This window comes from Coregonus clupeaformis, unplaced genomic scaffold (assembly GCF_020615455.1).
Source record: "Coregonus clupeaformis isolate EN_2021a unplaced genomic scaffold, ASM2061545v1 scaf1835, whole genome shotgun sequence".
Taxonomy (NCBI): domain Eukaryota; kingdom Metazoa; phylum Chordata; class Actinopteri; order Salmoniformes; family Salmonidae; genus Coregonus; species Coregonus clupeaformis.
In genome coordinates, this window is record NW_025535289.1 from 75,041 (window position 1) to 101,394 (window position 26,354).

At 51.6% G+C, this 26,354-nt stretch overlaps 1 pseudogene; it reads left to right on the plus strand.

The window, feature by feature from the left end:
• Positions 1-26,345, plus strand: LOC123487866 (annotated as a pseudogene).
• Positions 26,346-26,354: the final 9 nt, after the last annotated feature.

Below are 26,354 nucleotides of genomic sequence, written 5' to 3' on the forward strand. Positions count from 1 at the left end.
ATGTTTCAGATCAACAGGATCTGCTGTAGAGGAGCAGGCTATGTGGGAGGGTCAACCTGCAGTGTGATCGCCCACATGTGTCCAGAGATCCATGTGACAGTGGTCGACGTCAACGAATCACGGATCAACGCGGGAACGAACACTGCCATATACAGGTATGGTACCGTATCACACACACACAGACATAGACACACACACGACACACACACACACACACACACACATTTATAACAAGACTTGGAAATTGTTGTCTAGCAATTATCCCAAAATTGTGGCAGAGCTTGAAGAATTATGAAAATAATAATGGGCTAATATTGTACAATCCAGGTGTGTAAAGCTCTTAGAGACTTAGACAAGACTCCCAGCTGTAATGGCAGCCAAAAGGTGTTTCTAACACGCATCGACTCAGGGATCCGAATACTTATAGAACAAATATATTTTAGTTATCAAATATTAATTAATCCAAAAAAATAAAAAATGTCTCTTCCACTTTGACATTACAGAGTATTTTGAGTAGATTGTTGACAAAAATTGACAATTGAATCAATTTTAATCCCACTTTGTAACACAATAAAAAGTGAAGAAATCCAAGGCACTGAATGTTGACACGCCCCCCCTCTCTCTCCTCTCTCTCTCTCTCTCTCTCTCTCTCTCTCTCTCTCGTCTCTCTCTCTCTGTCTCTCTCTGTCTCTCTGCTCTCTCTGCTCTCTCTCTGCTCTCTCTGTCTCTGTCTCTCTCTCTCTCTCTAGCCAGGGTTGAAGGAGGTAGTGGAGTCATGCAGAGGCAAGAATCTCTTCTTCTCTACAGATATAGACTCTGCCATCAGAGATGCTGACCCGGTCTTCATATCAGTGAGTCACACGTCTTTTGTCTCTGTCTGTCGGTCGTGTGTGTGTTTTGTCTGTCTCTCTGTCAGTCGGGTGTTGTCATTCTGTCTTCCATCAGTCTAACCCCCCCCCCCCCCAAGGTGAACACCCCCACAAGACCTATGGAGGGAAGGGTCGTGTCGCCAACCCAAAGTACATTGGAGGCCTGGCGCCGCATCGTAGAGGTTTGCCCAACGGTTACAAGATCGTCACGGAGAAGAGCACGGTCCCGGTCCGAGCAGCGGAGAGCATCAGACGATATTTGACTCCAACACCAAACCCAACCTCAACCTGCAGGTAGGTGGCGCTGTGTTACCAACCTGGGTTCAATACCTTTATTATAATACCAGGTAGGTGGCGCGTGAGATACCAACCTGGGTTCAATACCTATTATTATAATACCTGGTAGGTGTCGGTGAGATACCAACCTGGGTTCAATACCATTATTATAATACCGGTAGGTGTCGGTGTGAGATACCAACCTGGGTTAATACCTATTATTATAATACCAGGTAGGTGTCGGTGTGAGATACCAACCTGGGATACTATTATTATAATAACAGGTAGGTGTCGTGAGATACCAACCTGGGTTCAATACCTATTATTATAATACCAGGTGTCGCTGTGAGATACCAACCTGGGTTCAATACCAATTATTATAATACCTGGTGACGCTGTGCGATACCAACCTGGTTCAATACCTATTATTATAATACCAGGTAGGTGTCGGTGTGAGATACCAACCTGGGTTCAATACCTATTATTATAATACCAGGTAGGTGTCAGTGTGAGTTACCAACCTGGGTTCAATACCTATTATTATAATACCAGGTAGGTGTCGGTGAGATACCAACCTGGGTTCAATACCTATTATTATAATACCAGGTAGGTGTCAGTGTGAGTTACCAACCTGGGTTCAATACCTATTATTATAATACCAGGTAGGTGTCGGTGTGAGATACCAACCTGGGTTCAAACCTATTATTATAATACCAGGTAGGTGTCAGTGTGAGTTACCAACCTGGGTTCAATACCCATTATTATAATACCAGGTAGGTGTCGGTGTGAGATACCAACCTGGGTTCAATACCTATTATTATAATACCAGGTAGGTGTCAGTGTGAGTTACCAACCTGGGTTCAATACCTATTATTATAATACCAGGTAGGGTTGGTGTGAGATACCAACCTGGGTTCAATACCATTATTATAATACCTGGTGTGTGAGATACCAACCTGGGTTCAATACCTATTATTATAATACCAGGTAGGTGTCAGTGTGAGATACCAACCTGGGTTCAATACCTATTATTATAATACCAGGTAGGTGTCAGTGTGAGATACAAACCTGGGTTCAATACCTATTATTATAATACCTGGTAGGTGTCAGTGTGAGATACCAACCTGGGTTCAATACCTATTATTATAATACCGGGTCGCTGTGAGATACCAACCTGGGTTCAATACCATTATTATAATACCTGGTAGGTGTCGGTGTGAGATACCAACCTGAGTTCAATACCATTATTATAATACCTGGTGTCGGTGTGAGATACCAACCTGGGTTCAATACCTATTATTATAATAGGGTCGCTGTGAGATACAACCTGGGTTAATACCTATTATTATAATACAGAGGTGTCGGTGTGAGATACCAACCTGGTTCAATACCTATTATTATAATACAGGTAGGTGTCTGTGAGATACCAACCTGGGTTCAATACCTATTATTATAATACCAGGTAGGTGTCGGTGTGAGATACCAACCTGGGTTCAATACCTATTATTATAATACCAGGTAGGTGTCAGCTGTGAGATACCAACCTGGAGTAATACCATTATTATAATACCAGGTAGGTGTGCGTGAGATACCAACCTGGGTTCAATACCTATTATTATAATACCAGGTAGGTGTCGCTGTGAGATACCAACCTGGGTTCAATACCTATTATTATAATACCAGGTAGGGTGTGTGAGATACCAACTGGGTTCAATACTATTATTATAATACCAGGTAGGTGTCGGTGTGAGTTACCAACCTGGGTTCAATACCTATTATTATAATACCAGGTAGGTGTCGTGTGAGATACCAACCTGGGTTCAATACCATTATTATAATACCAGGTAGGTGTCGCTGAGAGATACCAACCTGGGTTCAATACCTATTATTATAATACCAGGTAGGTGTCGCTGTGAGATACCAACCTGGGTTCAATACCTATTATTATAATACCAGGTAGGTGTCGGTGTGAGATACCAACCTGGGTTCAATACCTATTATTATAATACCAGGTAGGTGTCAGTGAGTTACCAACCTGGGTTCAATACCTATTATTATAATACCAGGTAGGTGTCGCTGTGAGATACCAACCTGGGTTCAATACCTATTATTATAATACCAGGTAGGTGTCGCTGTGAGATACCAACCTGGGTTCAATACCTATTATTATAATACCAGGTAGGTGTCGCTGTGAGATACCAACCTGGGTTCAATACCCATATTATAATACCAGGTAGGTGTCGCTGTGAGATACCAACCTGGGTTCAATACCTATTATTATAATACCAGGTAGGTGTCGCTGTGAGATACCAACCTGGTTCAATACCTATTATTATAATACCAGGTAGGTGTCAGTGTGAGATACCAACCTGGGTTTAATACCTATTATTATAATACCAGGTAGGTGTCGATGTGAGATACCAACCTGGGTTCAATACCTATTATTATAATACAGGTAGGTGTGCTGTGAGATACCAACCTGGGTTCAACTACCTATTATTATAATACCAGGTAGGTGTCGCAGGAGATACCAACCTGGGTTCAATACCTATTATTATAATACCAGGTAGGTGTCACTGTGAGATACCAACCTGGGTTAATACCTATTATTATAATACCAGGTAGGTGTCGCTGTGAGATACCAACCTGGGTTAATACCTATTATTATAATACCAGGTAGGTGTCGCTGTGAGATACCAACCTGGGTTCAATACCTATTATTATAATACCAGGTAGGTGTCGCTGTGAGATACCAACCTGGGTTCAATACCTATTATTATAATACCAGGTAGGTGTCGCTGTGAGATACCAACCTGGGTTCAATACCTATTATTATAATACCAGGTAGGTGTCGCGGTGAGATACCAACCTGGGTTCAATACCTATTATTATAATACCAGGTAGGTGTCGCTGTGAGATACCAACCTGGGTTCAATACCTATTATTATAATACCAGGTAGGTGTCGCTGTGAGATACCAACCTGGGTTCAATACCTATTATTATAATACCAGGTAGGTGTCGCTGTGAGATACCAACCTGGGTTCAAACCATATTATAATACCAGGTAGGTGTGCTGTGAGATACCAACCTGGGTTCAATACCATATTATAATACCAGGTAGGTGTCGCTGTGAGATACCAACCTGGGTTCAATACCTATTATTATAATACCAGGTAGGTGTCGGTGTGAGATACCAACCTGGGTTCAATACCTATTATTATAATACCTATTTCTAATGTTTTGGGTCTGTGTGTGTGTGTTCATCTGTGTGTGTGTGTGTTAATTTTTTACATGTTAGTCATTTAGCAGACGCTCTTATCGACTTAGTTAGTGAGTGAGTGCACACATAATTTTTTGTTCCATACTGGCCCATCTGTGGGAATGGAACCCACAACCCTGGCGTTGCAAACAACCCAACTGGGCTACAGGCGACACACACACACACACACACACACAGACACAGACACAGACACACACACACACACACACACACACAGAGATTAACACATACACACAGAGAGAGTTCATCTCTGTGTGTGTGTGTGCTGTGTGTGTGTGTGCTGTGTGTGTGTGTGTATGTGTATCTGTGTGTGTGTGTATGTGTGTATGTGTGTCGTGTGTATGTGTGTGTGTGTGTGTGTGTGTCTGTGTGGTGTGTGTGTCTGTGTGTGTGTGTGTGTGTGTGTGTGTCGTGTGTGTGTGTGTGTCTGTGTGTGTGTGTGTGTATGTGTGTATGTGTGGTGTGTGTGTCTGTGTGTGTGTGTGTGTGTGTCTGTGTGGTGTGTGTGTCTGTGTGTGTGTGTGTGTATGTGTGGTGTGTGTGCTGTGGTTGTGTGTCTGTGTCTGTGTGTGTGTGTGTGTGTGTGTGTGTGTGTGTGTGTGTGTGTGTGTGTGTGTGTGTGTGTGTGTGTGTGTGTGTGTGTGGGGGGGGGGGGGGTGTGTGTCTGTGTGGTGTGTGTGTATGTGTGTGTGTGTGTGTGTGTGTGTGTGTCTGTGTGTGTGTGTGTGTGTGTGTGTGTGTGGTGTGTGTGTCTGTGTGGTGTGTGTGTGTGTGTGTGTGTGTGTGTGTGTGTGTGTGTGTGCTGTGTGTGTGTGTGTGTGTGTGTGTGTGTGTGTGTGTGTGTGTGTCTGTGTTGTGTGTGTGTGTGTGTGTGTGTGTGTGTCGTGTGTGTGTGTGTGTCTGTGTGTGTGTGTGTCTGTGCTGTGTGTGTGTGTGTGTGTCTGTGTGTGTGTGTGTGTGTGTGTGTGTGTGTGTGTGGTGTGTGTGTGTGTGTGTTGTGGTGTGTGTGGTGTGTGTGTGTGTGTGTGTGTGTGTGTGTGTGTGTGTGTGTGTGGTGTGTGTGTGTGTGTGTGTGTGTGTGTGGTGTGTGTGTGTGTGTGTGTGTGTGTGTGTGTGTGGTGTGTGTGTCGTGTGGTGTGTGTGTGTGTGTGTGTGTGTGTGTGTGTGTGTGTGTGTGTGTATGTGTGTATTGTGTGTGTGTGTGTGTGTGTGTGTGTGTGTGTGTGTGTGTGTGTGTGTGTGTGTGTGTGTGTGTGTGTGTGTGTGTGTGTGTGTGTGTGTGTGTGTGTGTGTGTGTGTGTGTGTGTGTGTGTGTGTGTGTGTGTGTGTGTGTCTGTGTGTGTGTGTGTGTGTGTGTGTGTTGTGTGTGTGTGTGTGTAGGTGCTGTCCAACCCCAGAGTTCCTGGCGGAGGGCACGGCGGTGCGTGACCTAAAGGAGCCAGACCGCGTCCTGATTGGTGGAGACGAGACGGGCGGAGGGTCAGGGGAGGGCGATCAGGGCGCTGTGTGGCGTCTACGAACACTGGGTCCCCAAGACGCGATCATCACCACCAACACCTGGTCCTCCGAACTCTCCAAACTGGTACGCACGTCTGGGGGTCGCTCTCGTTCAACAGTCTGCTGGGATTAACTGGAGCACTGTGTGTGGTGTGTGTGTCTGTCTGTGTTTGTGTGTGTGTCTGTCTGTGTCTGTCTGTGTGTGTGTGTGTGTGTGTGTGTGTGTGTGTGTGTGTGTGTGTGTGTGTGTCAGGCAGCCAATGCGTTCCTCGCCCAGCGTATCAGCAGCATTAACAGTATCAGTGCTCTGTGTGAGTCAACGGGGGCTGATGTAGAGGAGGTGGCTCTAGCCATCGGGATGGACCAGAGAATAGGAAGCAAGTTCCTGAAGGCCAGCGTGGGTACGGTACACACACACACACACACACACACACACACACACACACACACACACACACACTCACACACAGATACACACACAGATATACACACACACACACACACACACACACACACACACACACACAGATACACACACACACACACAGACACACACAGACACACACAGACACACACAGATACACACACAGATGGATGCATCCCAGCCAAACACACAGAAAGATGCCCACTGATCAACGTGTCTTCTTCATTCATGTGTTTTATATTGGAGCGTTCTAATGAATACAGCAGTCAACTCTTGTACTGCAGTCAGAACCCATAAGATCATTTTAACTCTCTCTTCCCTCCCTCCCTCCCTCCCTCCCTCCCTCCCTCATCTCTATTCCTCTCTTCCCTCGCCCTCTCTCTCCCTCCCCCCATCTCTCTCCCTCCCCCCATCTCTCTCCCTCCCCCCATCTCTCTCCCTCCCCCCATCTCTCTCCCTCCCCACCCTCCCCCCCCTCCTCTCCCTCCCCCACCTCTCCCCCCCCTCCCCCCTCTCCATCTCTCCCCCCCCCTCTCCCCCAGCCTCTCCTCCCTCCCATCCCTCATCTCTCCCCACCCCACCCTCTCCTCTCTCTCCCTCCCCCATCTCTCTCCCCCCCATCCCTCCCTCCCCCCATCTCTCTCCCTATCTCTCCCTCCACCCCCCCCACCCCCTCCCCCCATCCCCCCCCCCCATCTCTCTCCCCCCCCCCATCTCTCTCCCTCCCCCTCATCTCTCTCCCTCCCCCCATCTCCTCCCTCCCCCCTCTCCCTCCCCCCCATATCCCCCCCCTCTCCATCTCTCCCTCCCCCCTCTCCCTCCACCCTCTCCACCCCCCCTCTCCATCTCTCCCCTCACCATCCCTCATCTCTCCCCTATCTCTCCATCCCTCTCTCTCTTCCCTCCTCCTCCTCTCCATCCCTCCTCCCATCTCTCATCTCTCACCTCCCCCCCCCACCCCCCATCTCCCTCCATTCCCCCCACCCTCTCTCCTCCATCTCTCCATCATCTCCCCCTCTCCTCTCCATCTCTCGCATCTCTCCCTCCCCTCTCCATCCCTCCCCCATCTCTCTCTCTCCTCCCATCTCTCCCTCTCCTCCCATCTCTCTCTCTCTCTCTCCTCCTCTAGGTTTTGTGGTAGTTGTTTCAGAAGGATGTATTAAACCTGGTGTATCTGTGTGAAGTTCTCAACCTCCCGAGGTCGCTTCTACTGGCAACAGGTAGCTACTATATACCCCACACACACACACACACCACTGTGCAGAATAGTTTTTCTTAGTCTAACCCTTTGTCTTCCCACCTTTAACTCCTCCCTCCACATATTTAACTCCTCCCTCCCCATATTTAATTCCCTCCCCATATTTAACTCCTCCTTCCCCATATTTAACTCCTCCCTCCCCATGTCAGAACCTCCCATATTTAACCCCTCCCTCCCCATCTTTAACTCCTCCCTCCCCATCTTTAACTCCTCCCTCCCCATGTCAGAACCTCCCATATTTAACCCCTCCCTCCCATCGCTAACTCCTCCCTCCCCATATTTAACTCATCCTTCCCCATATTTAACTCCTCCTCCCCATGTCAGAACCCCCATATTTAACCCCTCCTCCCCATCTTTAACTCCCTCCCCTCCCCATATTTAACTCATCCTTCCCCATATTTAACTCCTCCCTCCCCATGTCAGAACCTCATAAATTCTCCCTCCCCATCTTTAACTCCTCCCTCCCCATATTTAACTCCCTCCCTCCCCATCTCTAACTCCCCTCCCCATATTTAACTCCCTCCTTCCCCATATTTAACTCCTCCCTCCCCATGCTCAGAACCTCCCATCTTTAACTCCTCCCTCCCCCATCTTTATGTATTATTAGGGATTCTCAGCTAAGCTGAAACCGTTGTTATTCTTAGATTAACTTGTCTTGGCGTGGTCAGATAACTCCAGCATAGATTGGTAACTTTGTCTTGACGTGGTCAGATAACTCCAGCATAGATTGGTAACTTTGTCTTGACGTGGTCAGATAACTCCAACATAGATTGGTAACTTTGTCTTGACGTGGTCAGATAACTCCAACATAGATTGGTAACTTTGTCTTGACGTGGTCAGATAACTCCAACATAGATTGGTAACTTTGTCTTGACGTGGTCAGATAACTCCAACATAGATTGGTAACTTTGTCTTGACGTGGTCAGGATAACTCCAGCATAGATTGGTAACTTTGTCTTGACGCGGTCAGATAACTCCAACATAGATTGGTAACTTTGTCTTGACGTGGTCAGATAACTCCAGCATAGATTGGTAACTTTGTCTTGACGTGGTCAGATAACTCCAGCACAGAGTGGTAACTTGTCTTGACGTGGTCAGATAACTCCAGCATAGATTGGTAACTTTGTCTTGACGCTGGTCAGATAACTCCACGCATAGATTGGTAACTTTGTCTTGACGTGTGTCAGACAACTCCAACATAGATTGGTAACTTTGTCTTGACGTGGTCAGATAACTCCAGCATAGATTGGTAACTTTGTCTTGGCGTGGTCAGATAACTCCAGCATAGATTGGTAACTTTGTCTTGACGCGGGTCAGATAACTCCAGCATAGATTGGTAACTTTGTCTTGAACGTGGTCAGATAACTCCAGCATAGATTGGTAACTTTGTCTTGACGTGGTCAGATAACCCAGCATAGATTAGTAACTTTGTCTTGTACGTGGTCAGATAACTCCAGCATAGATTGGTAACTTTGTCTTGACGTGGTCGAGATAACTCCAGCATAGATTGGTAACTTTGTCTTGACGTGGTCAGATAACTCCAGCATAGATTGGTAACTTTGTCTTGACGTGGTCAGATAATTCCAGCATAGATTGGTAACTTTGTCTTGACGTAAATCAGATAACTCAACATAGATTGGTAACTTTGTCTTGGGGACGTGGTCAGATAACTCCAGCATAGATTGGTAACTTTGTCTTGACGTGGTCAGATAACCCAGCATAGATTGGTAACTTTGTCTTGACGTGGTCAGATAACTCCAGCATAGATTGGTAACTTTGTCTTGGCGTGGTCAGATAACTCCAGCATAGATTGGTAACTTTGTCTTGACGTGGTCAGATAACTCCAGCATAGATTGGTAACTTTGTCTTGACGTGGTCAGATAACTCCAGCATAGATTGGTAACTTTGTCTTGACGTGGTCAGATAACTCCAGCATAGATTGGTAACTTTGTTTCTAATTTGCCACACAGAAACTAGACGCCAGGAGTAACTTGGTCAAAAAGAAGGACCGATTGGCCTATAGGTGGCGCTGCCTTATAATCAGTCTCACTTAAACCCTCATATCCGTCACCCTGTTTGACCTGGAGACTTGAAACTTTGTACGAGATGGCTGAGTTATTGATAAATCAGAAATCAGATTTTACGTGTCCATGTAAATCACTTCCCAGTGGCCAATCACCGTGAAACTCTTCAGGGTCATCAAAGACATCACCATGACGAACCATGTTACATTTGGCGAGAAAAAAAAAAAGAAGGAAAACTATTAGCTGATTCACTATTGACTATGTAACGCTAATGCTTTAAAATAATCATACGAAAATCTTCTTCAAATCACATTTTATTGATCACCTGGCAGAATACAACAGGTGTAGACTTTACAGTGAAATGCTGACTGAATGAGCCCATTACCAACAGGGCAGAGTAAAAAAGGAAGACACATATTAACTGGAGTCAAGTGCAGGAGTACCAGTACTGAGTCAATGTGCAGGGGTACGGTACTGAGTCAATGTGCAGGGGTACCAGTACTGAGTGAATGTGGTAGGAGAACCAGTACTGAGTCAATGTGTTGGGGTACCAGTACTGAGTCAATGTGCAGTGGTACCAGTACTCCGAGTCAATGTGCAGGGGGTACCAGTACTGAGTCAATGTGCAGTGGTTACCAGTACTGAGTAGAGTCCAGGAGTGGGTAGAGTCCAGGGAGTGTGGGTAGAGTCCAGGGAGTGTGGGTAGAGTCCAGGGAGTGTGGGTAGAGTCCAGGGAGTGTGGTGGGTAGAGTCCAGGGAGTGTGGGTAGAGTCCAGGGAGTGTGGGGGTAGAGTCCAGGGAGTGTGGGGGTAGAGTCCAGGGAGTGTGGGGTAGAGTCCAGTGAGTGTGTGGGTAGAGTCCAGGGATGTGTGGGGTAGAGTCTAGTGAGTGTGTGGGTAGAGTCTAGTGAGTGTGTGGGTAGAGTCTAGTGAGTGTGTGGGTAGAGTCTAGTGAGTGTGTGGGTAGAGTCTAGTGAGTGTGTGGGTAGAGTCTAGTGAGTGTGTGGGTAGAGTCCAGGGAGTGTGGGTAGAGTCCAGGGAGTGTGGGTAGAGTCCAGGGAGTGTGTGGGTAGAGTCCAGGGAGTGTGGGTAGAGTCCAGGGAGGTGGGTAGAGTCCAAGGAGTGTGGGTAGAGTCCAGGGAGTATGGGGGTAGAGTCCAGTGAGTGTGTGGGTAGAGTCCAGAGAGTGTGTGGGTAGAGTCCAGGGTGTGGGTAGAGTCAGTGAGTGTGTGGGTAGAGTCCAGTGAGTGTGTGGGTAGAGTCCAGTGAGTGGTGGGTAGAGTCCAGGGAGTGTGTGGGTAGAGCCCAGGGGGAGTGAGGTAGAGTCCAGGGAGTGTGGGGTTAGAGTCCAGGGAGTGTGGGGGTTAGAGTCCAGGGAGTGTGTGGGTAGAGTCAGGGAGTGTGGGGGTAGGAGTCCAGTGAGGGTGTGGGTAGAGTCTAGTGAGTGTGTGGGTAGAGTCCAGTGAGTGTGTGGGTAGAGTCCAGGGGAGTGTGTGGGTAGAGTCCAGTGAGTGTGTGGGTAGAGTCTAGTGAGTGTGTGTGGGTAGAGTCTAGTGAGTGTGTGGGTAGAGTCTAGTGAGTGTGTGGGTAGAGTCTAGTGAGTGTGTGGGTAGAGTCCAGGGAGTGTGTGGGTAGAGTCCAGGGAGTGTGGGTAGAGTCCAGAGGAGTGTGTGGTAGAGTCTAGTGAGTGTGTGGGTAGAGTCCAGGGGAGTGTGGGTAGAGTCCAGGGAGTGTTAGTGGGTAGAGTCGTGGTGAGTGTGTGGGTAGAGTCTGAGTGAGTGTGTGGGTAGAGTCCAGTGAGTGTGTGGGTAGAGTCTAGTGAGTGTGTGGGTAGAGTCTAGTGAGTGTGTGGGTAGAGTCTAGTGAGGTGTGGGTAGAGTCTAGTGAGTGTGTGGGTAGAGTCTAGGAGGGGTAGAGTTAGGAGTGTGTGGGTAGAGTCCAGGAGTGTGGGTAGAGTCCCAGGAGTGTGGGTGAGTCAGGGAGTGTGGGTAGAGTCCAGGGAGTGTGGGTAGAGTCCAAGGAGTGTGGGTAGAGTCCAGGGAGTATGGGGGGTAGAGTCCAGTGAGTGTGTGGGTAGAGTAGGGAGTGTGTGGGTAGAGTCCAGGAGTGTGTGGGTAGAGTCCAGGAGGGGGGTGAGCAGGGAGTGTGGGGGTAGAGTCCAGGGAGTGTGGGGGTAGAGTCCAGGAGTGTGGGGGTAGAGTCCAGGGAGTGTGTGGGTAGAGTCCAGGGAGTGTGGGTAGAGTCCAGGGAGTGTGGGGTAGAGTCCAGGGAGTGTGTGGGTAGAGTCCAGGGAGTGTGTGTAGAGTCCAGGGAGTATGGGGGTAGAGTCCAGGGAGTGTGTGGTAGAGTCCAGGGAGTGTGTGGGTAGAGTCCAGGGAGTGTGTGGTAGAGTCCAGGGAGAGTGGTAGAGTCCAGGGAGTGTGGTGGGTAGAGTCCAGGGAGTGTGTGGGTAGAGTCCAGGGAGTGTGTGGGTAGAGTCCAGGAGTGTGTGTGGTAGAGTCCAGGGAGTGTGGGTAGAGTCCAGGAGTGTGTGGGTAGAGTCCAGGGAGTGTGGGTAGAGTCCAGGGAGTGTGGGTAGAGTCCAGGGAGTGTGTGGGTAGAGTCCAGTGAGTGTGTGGGTAGAGTCCAGTGAGTGGAGTACAGTGAGTGTGTGGGTAGAGTCCAGTGAGTGTGTGGGTAGCAGTGAGGGGGGAGAGCCAGGGAGTGTGGGTAGAGTCCAGGGAGGTGTGTGGGTAGAGTCCAGGGAGTGTGTGGGTAGAGTCCAGTGAGTGTGTGGGTAGAGTCCAGTGAGTGTGTGGGTAGAGTCCAGTGAGTGTGTGGGTAGAGTCCAGTGAGTGTGTGGGTAGAGTCCAGTGAGTGTGTGGGTAGAGTCCAGTGAGTGTGTGGGTGGAGTCAGTGAAGTGTGTGAGTTCAGTGAGTGTGTGGGTAGAGTCCAGTGAGTGTGTGGGTAGAGTCCAGTGAGTGTGTGGGTAGAGTCCAGTGAGTGTGTGGGTAGAGTCCAGGGAGTGTGTGGGTAAGAGTCCAGTGAGTGTGTGGGTAGAGTCTAGTGGAGTGTGTGGGTAGAGTCTAGGGAGGTGTGGGTAGAGTCTAGGGAGTGTGTGGGTAGAGTCCAGGGAGTGTGGGTAGAGTCCAGGGAGTGTGGGTAGAGTCCAGGGAGTGTGGGTAGAGTCCAAGGAGTGTGGGTAGAGTCCAGGGAGTATGGGTAGAGTCCAGTGAGTGTGTGGGTAGAGTCCAGGGAGTGTGTGGGTAGAGTCCAGTGAGGTGTGGGTAGAGTCCAGTGAGTGTGTGGGTAGAGTCCAGTGAGTGTGTGGGTAGAGTCCAGTGAGTGTGGGTAGAGTCCAGGGGAGTGTGTGGGTAGAGCCCAGGGGGAGTGGGGGTTAGAGTCCAGGGAGTGTGGGGGTTAGAGTCCAGGGAGTGTGGGGTTAGAGTCCAGGGAGGTGTGTGGGTAGAGTCCAGGGAGTGTGGGGTAGAGTCCAGTGAGTGTGTGGGTAGAGTCTAGTGAGTGTGTGGGTAGAGTCCAGGGAGTGTGTGGGTAGAGTCCAGGGAGTGTGTGGGTAGAGTCCAGTGAGTGTGTGGGTAGAGTCTAGTGAGTGTGTGGGTAGAGTCTAGTGAGTGTGTGGGTAGAGTCTAGTGAGTGTGTGGGTAGAGTCCAGGGAGTGTGGGTAGAGTCCAGGGAGTGTGTGGGTAGAGTCGAGGGAGTGTGTGGGTAGAGTCTAGGGAGTGTGTGGGTAGAGTCCAGGGAGGTGTGGGTAGAGTCTAGGGAGTGTGTGGGTAGAGTCTAGTGAGTGTGTGGGTAGAGTCTAGTGAGTGTGTGGGTAGAGTCCAGTGAGTGTGTGGGTAGAGTCTAGTGAGTGTGTGGGTAGAGTCTAGTGAGTGTGTGGGTAGAGTCTAGTGAGTAGTGTGGGTAGAGTCTAGTGAGTGTGTGGGTAGAGTCTAGTGAGTGTGGGTAGAGTCTAGGGAGGTGTGGGTAGAGTCCAGGGGAGTGTGGGTAGAGTCCAGGGAGTGTGGGTAGAGTCCAGGGAGTGTGGGTAGAGTCCAAGGAGTGTGGGTAGAGTCCAGGGAGTATGGGGGGTAGAGTCCAGTGAGTGTGTGGGTAGAGTCAAGGAGTGTGTGGGTAGAGTCCAGGGAGTGTGTGGGTAGAGTCAGGAGTGTGTGGGTAGAGTCCAGGGAGTGTGGGGGGTAGAGTCCAGGGAGTGTGTGGGTAGAGTCCAGGGAGTGTGTGGGTAGAGTCCAGGGAGTGTGTGGGTAGAGTCCAGGGATGTGGGTAGAGTCCAGGGAGGTGTGGGTAGAGTCCAGGGAGGTGTGGGTAGAGTCCAGGAGTGTGTGGGTAGAGTCCAGTGAGTGAGAGTCCGTGAGTGGGTAGTCCAGTGAGTGTGTGGGTAGAGTCCAGTGAGTGTGTGGGTAGAGCCAGGAGTGTGGGTAGAGTCCAGGGAGTGTGTGGGTAGAGTCCAGGAGTGTGGGTAGAGTCCAGTGAGTGTGTGGGTAGAGTCCAGTGAGTGTGGGTAGAGTCCAGTGAGGTGTGTGGGTAGAGTCCAGTGAGTGTGTGGGTAGAGTCCAGTGAGTGGTGGGTAGAGTCCAGTGAGTGTGTGGGTAGAGTCCAGTGAGTGTGTGGGTAGAGTCCAGTGGAGTGTGTGGGTAGAGTCCAGGGAGTGTGTGGGTAGAGTCCAGGGAGTGTGTGGGTAGAGTCCAGGGAGTGTGTGGGTAGAGTCCAGGGAGTGTGTGGGTAGAGTCCAGGGAGTGTGTGGGTAGAGTCCAGGGAGTGTGGGCAGAGTCCAGTGAGTGGGGTGGGTAGAGTCCAGGGAGTGTGTGGGTAGAGTCCAGGGAGTGTGTGGGTAGAGTCCAGGAGTGTGTGGGTAGAGCCCAGGGAGTGTGGGGTAGAGCCCAGGGAGTGTGGGGGTAGAGTCCAGGGGGAGTGTGGGTAGAGTCCAGGGGGAGTGTGGGTAGAGCCCAGGGGGAGTGTGGGTAGAGTCCAGGGAGTGTGGGGGGTAGAGTCAGGAGTGTGTGGGTAGAGTTCAGGGAGTGTGTGGGTAGAGTCTAGTGGGTGTGGGTAGAGTCCAGTGAGTGTGTGGGTAGAGTTCAGTGAGTGTGTGGGTAGAGTCCAGGGAGTGTGTGGGTAGAGTCCAGGGAGGTGTGGGTAGAGTCCAGGGAGTGTGTGGGTAGAGTCCAGGGAGTGTGTGGGTAGAGTCCAGGGAGTGTGTGGGTAGAGTCCAGTGAGTGTGGGTAGAGTCCAGGGAGTATGGGGGTAGAGTCCAGGGAGTGTGTGGGTAGAGTCCAGAGTGTGGGTAGAGTCCAGGGAGTGTGGGTAGAGCCCAGGGGGAGTGTGGGGTTAGAGTCCAGGGGAGTGTGTGTGGGTAGAGTCCAGGAGTGTGTGGGTAGAGTCCAGGGAGTGTGTGGGTAGAGTCCAGGGGAGTGTGGGTAGAGTCCAGTGAGTGTGTGGGTAGAGTCCAGGGAGTGTGTGGGTAGAGTCCAGGGAGTGTGTGGGTAGAGTCCAGGGAGTGTGTGGGTAGAGTCCAGGGAGTGTGTGGGTAGAGTCCAGGGAGTGTGGGTAGAGTAGGAGGGTAGAGTCCAGGAGTGTGTGGGTAGAGTCCAGGGAGTGTGGGTAGTCCAGGGGTGTGTGGGTAGAGTCCAGGGAGTGTGGGGTGAGTCCAGGGAGTGTGGTAGAGTCCAGGGAGTGTGTGAGTGGGTAGAGTCAGGGTGTGGGGGGTAGAGTTCAGGGAGTGTGTGGGTAGAGTCCAGGGTGTGTGGGTAGAGTCCAGGGAGGTGTGGGTAGAGTCCAGGGGAGTGTGGGTAGAGTCCAGGGAGTGTGGGGTAGAGTCCAGGGAGTGTGGGGGAGAGTCCAGGGAGGGGGGTAGAGTCCAGGGAGGTGGGGGGTAGAGTCCAGGGAGTGTGGGGTAGAGTCCAGGGAGTGTGGGGGTAGAGTCCAGGGAGTGTGGGGTAGAGTCCAGGGAGTGTGGGGGGGTAGAGTCCAGGAGAGTGCCTTGGGTGGTAGAGTTCAGGAGTGTGGGGGTAGAGTCCAGGGAGTTGTGGGAGAGTCCAGGGAGGTGTGGGTAGAGTCCAGGAGTGTGGGTGAGTCAGGGAGGTGTGGGTAGAGTCCAGGGAGTGGTGGGTGAGTCAGGGAGTGTGTGGGTAGAGTCCAGGAGTGTGGGGAGTCCAGGGAGGTGTGGGTAGAGTCCAGGAGTGTGGGTAGAGTCCAGGAGTGTGTGGGTAGAGTCCAGGGAGGTGTGTGGTAGAGTCCAGGGGAGTGTGGGTAGAGTCCAGTGAGTGTGGGGGTAGAGTCCAGTGAGTGTGGGGGTAGAGTCCAGGAGTGTGTGGGTAGAGTCCAGGGAGTGTGTGGGTAGAGTCCAGTGAGTGTGGTGGGTAGAGTCCAGGGAGTGTGGGGTAGAGTCCAGTGAGGTGGGTAGAGTCCAGGAGGTGTGGGTAGAGTCCAGTGAGTGTGTGTGGGTAGAGCCAGGGAGTGTGTGGGTAGAGTCCAGGGGGAGTGTGCGGTAGAGTCCAGGGAGTGTGTGGGTAGAGTCCAGGGAGTGTGGTGGTAGAGTCCAGTGAGTGTGGGGGTAGAGTCCAGTGAGTGGGGGGTAGAGTCAGTGAGTGTGTGGGTAGAGTCCAGTGAGTGTGTGGGTAGAGTCCAGTGAAGGTGTGTGGGTAGAGTCCAGTAGAGTGTGTGGGTAGAAGTCCAGTGAGTGTGTGGGTAGAGTCCAGTGAGTGTGTGGGTAGAGTCCAGTGAGTGTGTGGGTAGAGTCCAGGAGTGTGTGGGTAGAGTCCAGGGAGTGTGTGGGTAGAGTCCAGGGAGTGTGTGGGTAGAGTCCAGGGAGTGCCTGTGGGGTAGAGTCCAGGGAGTGTGGGGGTAAGAGTCCAGGAGTGTGTGGGGTAGAGTCCAGGGTGTGGGGTAGAGTCCAGGGAGTGTGTGGGTAGAGTCCAGGGAGTGGGGTGAGTCAGGGTGTGGGTAGAGTCCAGGGAGTGTGGGTAGAGTCCAGGGGGAGTGTGGGTAGAGTCCAGGGAGTGTGTGGGTAGAGTCCAGGGAGGGTGTGGGTAGAGTCCAGTGAGTGTGTGGGGTAGAGTCCAGTGAGTGTGTGGGTAGAGTACAGTGATGTGTGGGTAGAGTCCAGTGAGTGTGTGGGTAGAGTCCAGGGGAGTGTGGGTAGAGTCCAGGGAGTTGGTAGAGTCCAGGGAGTGTGGGTAGAGTCCAGGGAGTGTGTGGGTAGAGTCCAGGAGTGTGTGGGTAGAGTCCAGGGAGTGTGTGGGTAGAGTCCAGTGAGTGTGGGGGTAGAGTCCAGTGAGTGTGGGGGTAGAGTCCAGTGAGTGGGTAGAGTCCAGTGAGTGTGTGGGTAGAGTCCAGTGAGTGTGGGTAGAGCCCAGGGAGTGGGTAGAGTCCAGGGGAGTGTGTGGGTAGAGCCCAGGGGGAGTGTGGTTAGAGTCCAGTGTGTGTGTGGGTAGAGTCCAGGGGAGTGTGTGGTAGAGTCCAGGGAGGTGGGTAGAGTCCAGGGAGTGTGTGGGTAGAGCCCAGGGGGAGTGTGGGGTTAGAGTCCAGGGAGTGTGTGGGTAGAGTCCAGTGTGTGTGTGGGTAGAGTCCAGGAGTGTGGGTAGAGTCCAGGGAGTGTGGGTAGAGTCCAGGAGTGTGTGGGTAGAGTCCAGGGAGTGTGTGGGTAGAGTCCAGGGAGTGTGTGGGTAGAGTCCAGGGAGTGTGTGGGTAGAGTCCAGGGAGTGTGTGGGTAGAGTCCAGGGAGTGTGTGGGTAGAGTCCAGGAGGTGTGGGTAGAGTCCAGGGAGTGTGTGGGTAGAGTCCAGGGAGTGTGTGGGTAGAGTCCAGGGAGTGTGTGGGTAGAGTCCAGGGAGTGTGGGGGGTAGAGTCCAGGGAGTGGGGTAGAGTCCAGGGAGTGTGGGGTAGAGTCCAGGGAGGTGCTGGGGGTAGAGTCCAGGGAGTGTGGGGTAGAGTCCAGGGAGTGTGGGGGTAGAGTCCAGGGAGTGTGGGGGTAGAGTCCAGGGAGTGTGGGGGTAGAGTCCAGGGAGTGTGGGGGGTAGAGTCCAGGGAGTGTGGGGGTAGAGTCCAGGGAGGTGTGGGGTAGAGTCCAGGAGTGTGTGGGTAGAGTCCAGGGAGTGTGGGGTAGAGTCCAGGGAGGTGTGGTAGAGTCCAGGGAGTGTGTGGGTAGAGTCCAGGAGAGTGTGGGTAGAGTCTCAGGAGTGTGTGGGTAGAGTCCAGGGAGTGTGGGTAGAGAGTCCAGGGAGGGTGTGGGTAGAGTCCAGGGAGTGTGTGGGTAGAGTCCAGTGAGTGTGGGGGTAGAGTCCAGTGAGTGTGTGGGTAGAGTCCCAGTGAGTGGGTAGAGTCCAGTGAGTGTGTGGGTAGAGTCCAGGGAGTGTGGGTGGGAGTCCAGGGAGTGTGGGTAGAGTCAGGGGAGTGTGGGTAGAGTCCAGGGAGTGTGGGTAGAGTTCAGGGAGGTGTGGGTAGAGTCCAGGAGTGTGTGTGGGGTAGAGTCCAGTGAGTGTGGGGGTAGAGTCCAGGAGTGTGGGGGTAGAGTCCAGTGAGTGGGTAGAGTCCAGTGAGTGTGTGGGTAGAGTCCAGTGAGGTGTGGGTAGAGCCCAGGGAGTGTGGGTAGAGTCCAGGGAGTGTGTGGGTAGAGCCCAGGGGGATGTGTGGGGTTAGAGTCCAGGGAGTGTGTGGGTAGAGTCAGTGTGTGGTGGGTAGAGTCCAGGGAGTGGTGGGTAGAGTCCAGGAGTGTGGGTAGAGTCCAGGGAGTGTGTGGTAGAGCCCAGGGGAGTGTGGGGTTAGAGTCCAGGGAGTGGGTAGAGTCCAGTGTGTGTGTGGTAGTCCAGGGAGTGTAGGTAGAGTCCAGGGAGTGTGGTGCAGAGTCCAGTGAGTGTGTGGGTAGAGATCAAGGGAGTGTGTGGGTAGAGTCCAGGGAGTGGGTAGAGTCCAGGGAGTGTGTGGTGGTGAGAGTCCAGGGTGTGTGGGTGAGTCCAGGGAGTGTGTGGGTAGAGTCCCAGGGAGTGTGTGGGTAGAGTCCAGGGAGTGTGTGGGTAGAGTCCAGGGAGTGTGTGGGTAGAGTCCAGGGAGTGTGTGGGTAGAGTCCAGGGAGTGTGTGGGTAGAGTCCAGGGAGTGGTGGGTAGAGTCCAGGGAGTGTGGGGGTAGAGTCCAGGGAGTGTGGGGGGTAGAGTCCATGGGAGTGTGGGGGTAGAGTCCAGGGAGTGTGGGGGTAGAGTCCAGGAGTGTGGGGGTAGAGTCCAGGGAGTGTGGGGGTGGAGTCCGGGGAGTGTGTGGGTAGAGAGTCAGGGAGTGTGGGGGTAAAGTCCAGGGAGTGTGGGGGTAGAGTCCAGGGTGGTGTGGGTAGAGTCCAGGGGAGTGTGGGTAGTCCAGGGAGTTGTGGGTAGAGTCCAGGGATGGTAGAGTCCAGGGAGTGTGTGGGTAGAGTCCAGGGAGTGTGTGGGTGAGAGTCTAGTGAGTGTGTGGGTAGAGTCCAGGGATGTGTGGGTAGAGTCCAGGAGGGGTAGAGTCCAGGGAGTGTGTGGGTAGAGTCCAGGGAGTGTGTGGGTAGAGTCCAGGAGTGTGGGGTAGAGTCCAGGGAGTGTGTGGGTAGAGTCCAGGGTGTGTGGGTAGAGTCCATGGGATCAGGGTGTGTGGGTAGAGTCCAGGGAGTGTGGGTAGAGTCCAGGGAGTGTGTGGTGAGAGTCCAGGGAGTGTGTGGTAGAGTCCAGGTGGGTGAGTGTGGGGTAGAGTCCAGGGAGTGTGTGGGTAGAGTCCAGGGAGTGTGTGGGTAGTCCAGGGAGTGTGTGGGTAGAGTCCAGGGAGTTGTTGTGGTAGAGTCCAGGGAGTGTGGGTGGAGAGTCAGGGAGTGTGTGGGTAGGTCCAGGGAGTGTGTGGGTAGAGTCCAGGAGTGTGGGGTAGAGTCCAGGGAGTGTGGGTAGAGTCCAGGGATGTGTGGGTAGAGTCCAGGGAGTGTGGGTAGAGTCCAGGGAGTGTGTGGGTAGAGTCCAGGGAGTGTGTGGGTAGAGTCCAGGGAGTGTGGGGGGTAGAGTCCAGGGAGTGTGGGGGTAGGAGTCCAGGGAGTGTGGGGGGTAGAGTCCAGGGAGTGTGGGGGTAGGTCCAGGGAGTGTGGGTAGAGTCCAGGGGAGTGTGGGGGTAGAGTCCAGGAGTGTGTGGGTAGAGTCCAGGGAGTGTGGGGTAGAGTCCAGGGAGTGTGGGGGTAGAGTCCAGGGAGTGTGGGGGTAGAGTCCAGGGAGTGTGTGGGTAGAGTCCAGGGAGTGTGGGTAGTCCAGGGAGTGTGTGGGTAGAGTCCAGGGAGTGTGTGGGTAGAGTCCAGGGAGTGTGTGGGTAGAGTCCAGGGAGTGTGTGGGTAGAGTCTAGTGAGTGTGTGGGTAGAGTCCAGGGAGTGTGGGTAGTCCAGGGAGTGTGGGTAGAGTCCAGGGAGTGTGTGGGTAGAGTCCAGGGAGTGTGGGGGTAGAGTCCAGGGAGTGTGGGGGGGTAGAGTCCAGGGAGTGTGTGGGTAGAGTCCAGGGAGTGTGTGGGTAGAGTCCAGGGAGTGTGTGGGGTAGAGTCCAGGGAGTGTGGGTAGAGTCCAGGGAGTGTGTGGGTGAGAGTCCAGGGGTGTGTGGGTAGAGTCCAGGGGTGTGGGGGTAGAGTCCAGGGAGTGTGTGGGTAGAGTCCAGGAGTGTGGTGTGGTAGAGTCAGGGAGGTGTGTGGGTAGAGTCCAGGGAGGTGTGTGGGGTAGTCCAGGGAGTGTGGGGTAGAGTCCAGGGAGGTGTGGGTAGAGTCCAGGAGTGTGTGGGTAGTCCAGGGAGTGTGTGGGTAGAGTCCAGGGAGTGTGTGGGTAGAGTCCAGGGAGTGTGGGTAGAGTCCAGGAGTGTGGGTAGAGTCCAGTGAGTGTGTGGGTAGAGTCCAGGAGGTGTGTGGGTAGAGTCCAGGAGTGTGTGGGTAGAGTCCAGGAGTGTGTGGGTGAGAGTCTAGTGAGTGTGTGGGTAGAGTCCAGGGAGTGTGGGGGTAGAGTCTAGTGAGTGTGTGGGTAGAGTCCAGGAGTGTGTGGGTGGAGAGTCCAGGGAGTGTGTGGGTAGAGTCCAGGGGAGTGTGGGTAGAGTCCAGGGAGTTGTGTGGGTAGAGTTCAGGGTGGGGGGGTGAGTCCAGGGAGTGTGGGGGTAGAGTGGAGGGGGGTAGAGTCCAGGGAGTGTGGGTAGAGTCCAGGAGTGTGGGAGTCCAGGGAGTGTGGGTAGTCCAGGGAGTGTGTGGGCAGACCCAGTCCAGATTCAGTACAAAACAATTAAAAATACATCCAATAAATAATAAAAAGGGGTCAAAGAAGCGGACTAAAAGTCAGATTCACTCCAAATGTGGTCTTTGGGTTCATCACAGTAAAAGAGATTGAGAAATAACATTGGCGAGCGCTCAAACAGCCACATTAGACCAGTAGATTAACACACACACTAATATGCAAAAAATATATGCTAAGAATACTTATTCTTATGAACCATACGACCAAATAACAAACATTTGGAATGTGAGGCACATGTGGTACATGTCTAAGGGGTCAAGAGATGGCTGAGTTATTGACAAATCAAAAATGTGATTTTTTTATCGTGTGCATTTTTAAAGCACTGTGAATCCACTCCACAGTGGCCCATCTAAACCACGAATCCACTCCACAGTGGCCCCATCTAAACCATGAATCCACTCCACAGTAGCCCATCTCAACCACTGTGAATCCACTCCCACAGTGGCAAGCATCTAAACCACTGTGAATCCACTCCACAGTAGCCCATCTAATAGCACTGTAAATCCACTCCTCAGATGGCCCATCTAAACCACTGTGAATCCACTCCACAGTGGCCCCATCAGCAAAAACGCTGTCATCACTATCTTGGACATCCCAAAATGAGCCATCTCCCCCCTCTCCCCCTCCTCCCTCTCTCCAGGTGATTGATATGATGAGTACCAACAGAGGAGGTTTGCGTGTCCGTATCATTGACTGTCCTATTCAACACAGTCACAGGGGAAGAAGATCGCTCTCTGCTGGGATTCTCCTTTAAAAAACACTGGAGATACAGTATCTTTTGTGGATTTAAATATATCTTCCCTCTCTTCTAATCTTCACTCTCCTCCTCCTTCCTCTCTCCTCTTTTGAAACATAATTCTCTCTCTCTCTCTCTCTCTCTCTCTCTCTCTCTCTCTCTCTCTCTCTCTACTCTCTCTCTCTCTCTCTCTCTCTCTCTCTCTCTCTCTCTCTCTCTCTCTTCACTCCTCTCTCTCTTCTCTCTCTCTCTACTTCCTCTCTCTCTCTCTCTCTCTCGTGCGTGTCAGTTAATCATAAGCGTGTGAAGGTAAAGGGAGTGCCTGTCTTTGAACCTTGACATATAGAACACACATTCACCCCCTTCCCCCAAAGTTAATCATTCATATTATGGGGTGGGTTGGTAGCCTAGTGGTTAACATTGTTGGGCCAGTGCTGACAGGTACGCTGGTTCCAATCTTCGAGCCGACTAGGTGAAAAGGGTGGTCTGTGCCTTAGAAGGCACTTAGCATAATTACTCCTGTAAGTCTCTCTGGATAAGAGTGCCTGGTAAATGGGTCAAATGTAAAATATGTGTGTGTGTAACCCGTGTGTAACCCCTGTGTGTGTGTGTGTAACCCTGTAGATACTGTGTGTGCTGTACCCGTGTGTAACCCTGGCATGGCATGGCATGTGTGTGTGTCGCGTGTGTGCGTAACCCGTGCTGTGTATAACCCGTGTGTGTGTGTGTGTGTAACCCTGTGCGTGTGTAACCAGCGCAACCCTGTGTGTGTGTGTGGTGCGTGTGTGCTAACCCTGGTGTGTGTGTGTAACCCCTGTGTGTGTGTGCGTAACCCTGCTTGCTGTCTCTCCCAGGAGTCTTCTAGTATCTCATATATCTCAGTACCTGCCAGATGAGGGAGCCAAGCTCCACATCTCTACGACCGAAAGTTCTGAAGGAACAGATCATCCTGGACCTCTCTCAGCCACACATCTCTGAAGACCCTCACAGAGGCGGGGAGGAGGAGAAGAGGGAGAAGGGAGGAGGAGGAGGAGGAAGAGGAAGGGAGGAGGGGAGGAAGGAGGGAGGAGAAGAAGGGAGGGGAGGAGGAGGAGAAGGGGAGGGAGGAGAGGAGGGAAAGGGGGGAGAAGGAGGAGAAAAGAGGGGAAGAGAGAAGGAGAGAGAGAGAGGGAGGGGTAAGAAAGAAAGAGGGAGAGGAGAGAGGAGGAGGGGAGGGATGAGGAGGAGGGAGGAGAGAGAGAGGGGTCACAGTGTCTGATGTAGCGTTTTGTCTGTGTATTCGTAGTGTGCGAGCTGGTCACAGTGTCTATGTAGCATTGTATCCTGTGTGTTGTAAGTGTCTGTGCTGGTCACCAGTGTCTATGTAACGATTGTATCTGGCTAGTGTCGAGCTGGTCACAGTGTCTGTGTAGCGTTGTATCTGTGTGTGCTGTAGTGTCCGAGCTGGATCACAGTGTCTGTGTAACATTGTATCTGTGTATTGGAGTGTCTGTGCTGGTCACGGTGTCTATATAACGTGTATCTGTGTTGTAGTGTCCGAGCTGGTCACAGTGTCTTGTAACGTTGTATCTGTGTGTTGCTAGTCGGCGGCAGTGGCCACAGTGTCTAAGCAACGTGGTATCTGTGTATTGTAGTGTATGTGCTGGTCTGAGTGCTCTTGTGACGTTTATCTGCGCATTGTGGTGTCGAGCTGGTCTTGTCTGTGTTTGTATCTGTATTGTAGTGTCGAGCTGGTCACAGTGTCACGTGTAACGTTTATCTGTGTATTGCTAGTGTGCTGTGCTGGTCACGGAAGTGTCTATATAACGTGCTTATCTGTGTATTGTAGTGTCCGAGCTGGTCGCAGTGTCTGTGTGCGTTGTCATCTGTGTATTGTAGTGTGCCGGGCTGGTCACAGTGTGCAATGTGTAGCGTTGTATGTATTGTAGTGTCCGAGGCTGGGTGTGGTGTCAGAGTAGCGTTGTATCTGTGTATTGTAGTGTCCGGGCTGGTACACAGTGTTGCTCTGTGACGTTGTATCTGTGTATTATGCTTAGTGTCGGAGCCCTGGTCACAGTGTCTGTGTAACGTTGTATCTGTGTATTGTAGTGTCCGGGCTGGTCACAGTGTCTGCGTACAGCGTTGTATCTGTGTATTGTAGTGTCCGAGCTGGTCCCAGTGTCTGTGTAACGTTGTATCTGATGTGTTGTAGTGTCCGAGCTGGTCACAGTGTCTATGTGACGTTGTATCTGTGTATTGTTAGTGTCCGAGTTGGTCACAGTGTCTGTGTGGCGTTGTATCTGTGTATTGTAGTGTCGAGCTGGTCACAGTGTGCAGTAACGTTTAGTATTGTTAGTGTCGAGCTGGTCACAGTGTCACATTGTACGGCATTATATCTGTATTGTAGTGTCGGGCTGGTCACAGTGTCTGTGTGACGTTGTATCTGTGTATTGTAGTGTCCAAGCTGGTCTGCAGTGTCTTGTGACGTTGTATCTGTGTGTTGTGGTGTCCGGGCTGAGTCACAGTGTCTGTGTAGCGTTGTATCTGTATTGTAGTGTCAGAGCTGGGTCACCCAGTGTCTATGTAACGGTGTATCTGTGTATTGCCTTAGTGTCCGAGCTGGTCACAGTGTCTATGTAACGTTGTATCTGTGTATTGTAGTGTCCGGGCTGGTCACAGTGTCTATGCAGCGTATCTGTGTATTGTAGTGTCGAGCTGGTCACAGTGTCTATGTAACGTTGTATCCTGTGTGTTGTAGTGTCGGAGAGCTGGTCACAGTGTCTATGTATCTGTGTGGTACATTAGTGTCTCGAGCTTGGTCACAGTGTCTTGCTTCGTTGTATCTGTGTTTGTAGTGTCGAGCTGGTCTCAGTATCTATGCTGCGTTGCCTCTGTATTGTGAGTGTCCGAGCTGTTCCCAGTGTCTGCCTCTTAACGTTATCTGTGTATTTGTAGTGTGCCGGAGCTGGTCACAGTGTCTGTGTAGCGTTATCTGTGTTTTGTAGTGTCCGAGCTGGTCACAGTGTCTAACGCTTATCGTATTGTAGTGTCCGAGCTGGTCCACAGTGTCTATATGCGTTGTATCTGTGTTTTGTAGTGCATCGGAGCTGGTCACAGTGTCTATGCTCAACGTTGTATCGTGTATTGTAGTGTCCGGAAGGCTGGTCACAGTGTCTGTGTACGCGTTATCTGTGCAGTGTCGAGCTGGTCACAGTGTCTATGTAGCGTTGTATCTGTGTATTGTGGTGTCGAGCTGGTCAAAGTGTCTATGTAGCGTTATCGTGTGTTTTGTAGTGTCGAGCTGGTCCACGGTGTCTATGTAGCGTTGTATCTGTATTGTAGTGTGGCTGGTCCCAGTGTCTATGTAGCGTTGTATCTGTGTATTGTGTGTTCGGGCTGGTCACAGTGTCTATGTAACGTTGTATCTGTGTATTGTAGTGTCCGAGCTGGTCACCAGTGTCTGTGTATCAGCGTTGTATCTGTGTATTGTATGGGGGCTGGTCACAGTGTCTATGTAGCGTTGTATCTGTGTATTTGTGGTGTGCGAGCTGGTCTCGATGTCTGTGTACGTTGTATCTGTGTGTTGTAGTGTCCGAGCTGGTCACAGTGTCTATGTGGCGATTTATCTAGCTGTGTTGTAGTGTCACGAGCTGGTCACGAGTGTCTGTGTGACGTTGTATCTTGTGTTGTGCAGTGTCCGGGCTGGTGCCCAGTGTCTATGTAGTATCTGTATTCTTAGTGGCAGAGCTGGTCACCCAGTGTCTATCTTAACGTTGTCTGTGTGTTGCTGTGGTTCAGAGCTGGTCACAGTGTCTGTGTAGGTTGTATCTGTGTATTGCTGAGTGTCGGGCTGGTCACAGTGTCAGTGGATCCCTACCAGGCCTGTCCCAGGGGCCCGCGCCGCTGGTCCATCTGCACCCAGTGGGACATGTTCAGGGTGAGAATAACACACACACAACACACACACACACACACAGGAAACACACACTCACTACTCCTATCATTTAAACACCTAACATCAACTTGTGTGTGTGTGTGTGTGTGTTTATCTGATTAGATATATGGCCACATGTTGAGCCGTTTCTGTTTGCGGCCGTGCTGTGACCAACTTCACCCCGCCTGCAGAACATTAGCTTCCGTAATACGTACACACACACTCTCTTCTCCCAAAATAGTTTACACACTTAAACTTTTCATGGCGAACTCTGAATCAATTGCGCTTCCCCAAAAATAATATAGTTAATGTGTTAGAACATCTATTTTTGACTGCGATTTCCTATATTATACAGCAGACTCAGGCTCTCACTTGCCGATTTGAGACCACGCCTCTTAGTCGTGTGATTCGCTCAGAATTGTAATTGATTAGCCACGTTACTCAGTAAATCCAAACCCGCTAGGTTTCCAGCTACAGGAACCAGAGTCAAGCCTGGGGACGAGGTTTAATCTGTTACACCCCTACCACAGTAGGAACTACGTTATCAAAGCTACTAACCAGATTGTCGTCATACCTCTCTGTGTTCCTGCAGAGTGGGACCATCGGTAAGAAGGTGACATCATCTCGTATTCCCCTACACACCCACGGCCGGAGTCCCTCGCGTCAGCATCAACCCTGAACCTCCGGCCAAGAAGGCCAAAGTCTGGCACACCCCCCACTCCAGCATCAGCCCTGAACCCCCGCCCAAGAAGGCCAAAGTCAAACACACCCCCCACTCAGCATCACACCCCAAACACTCCGGCCAAGAAGGCCAAAGTCAGCCCC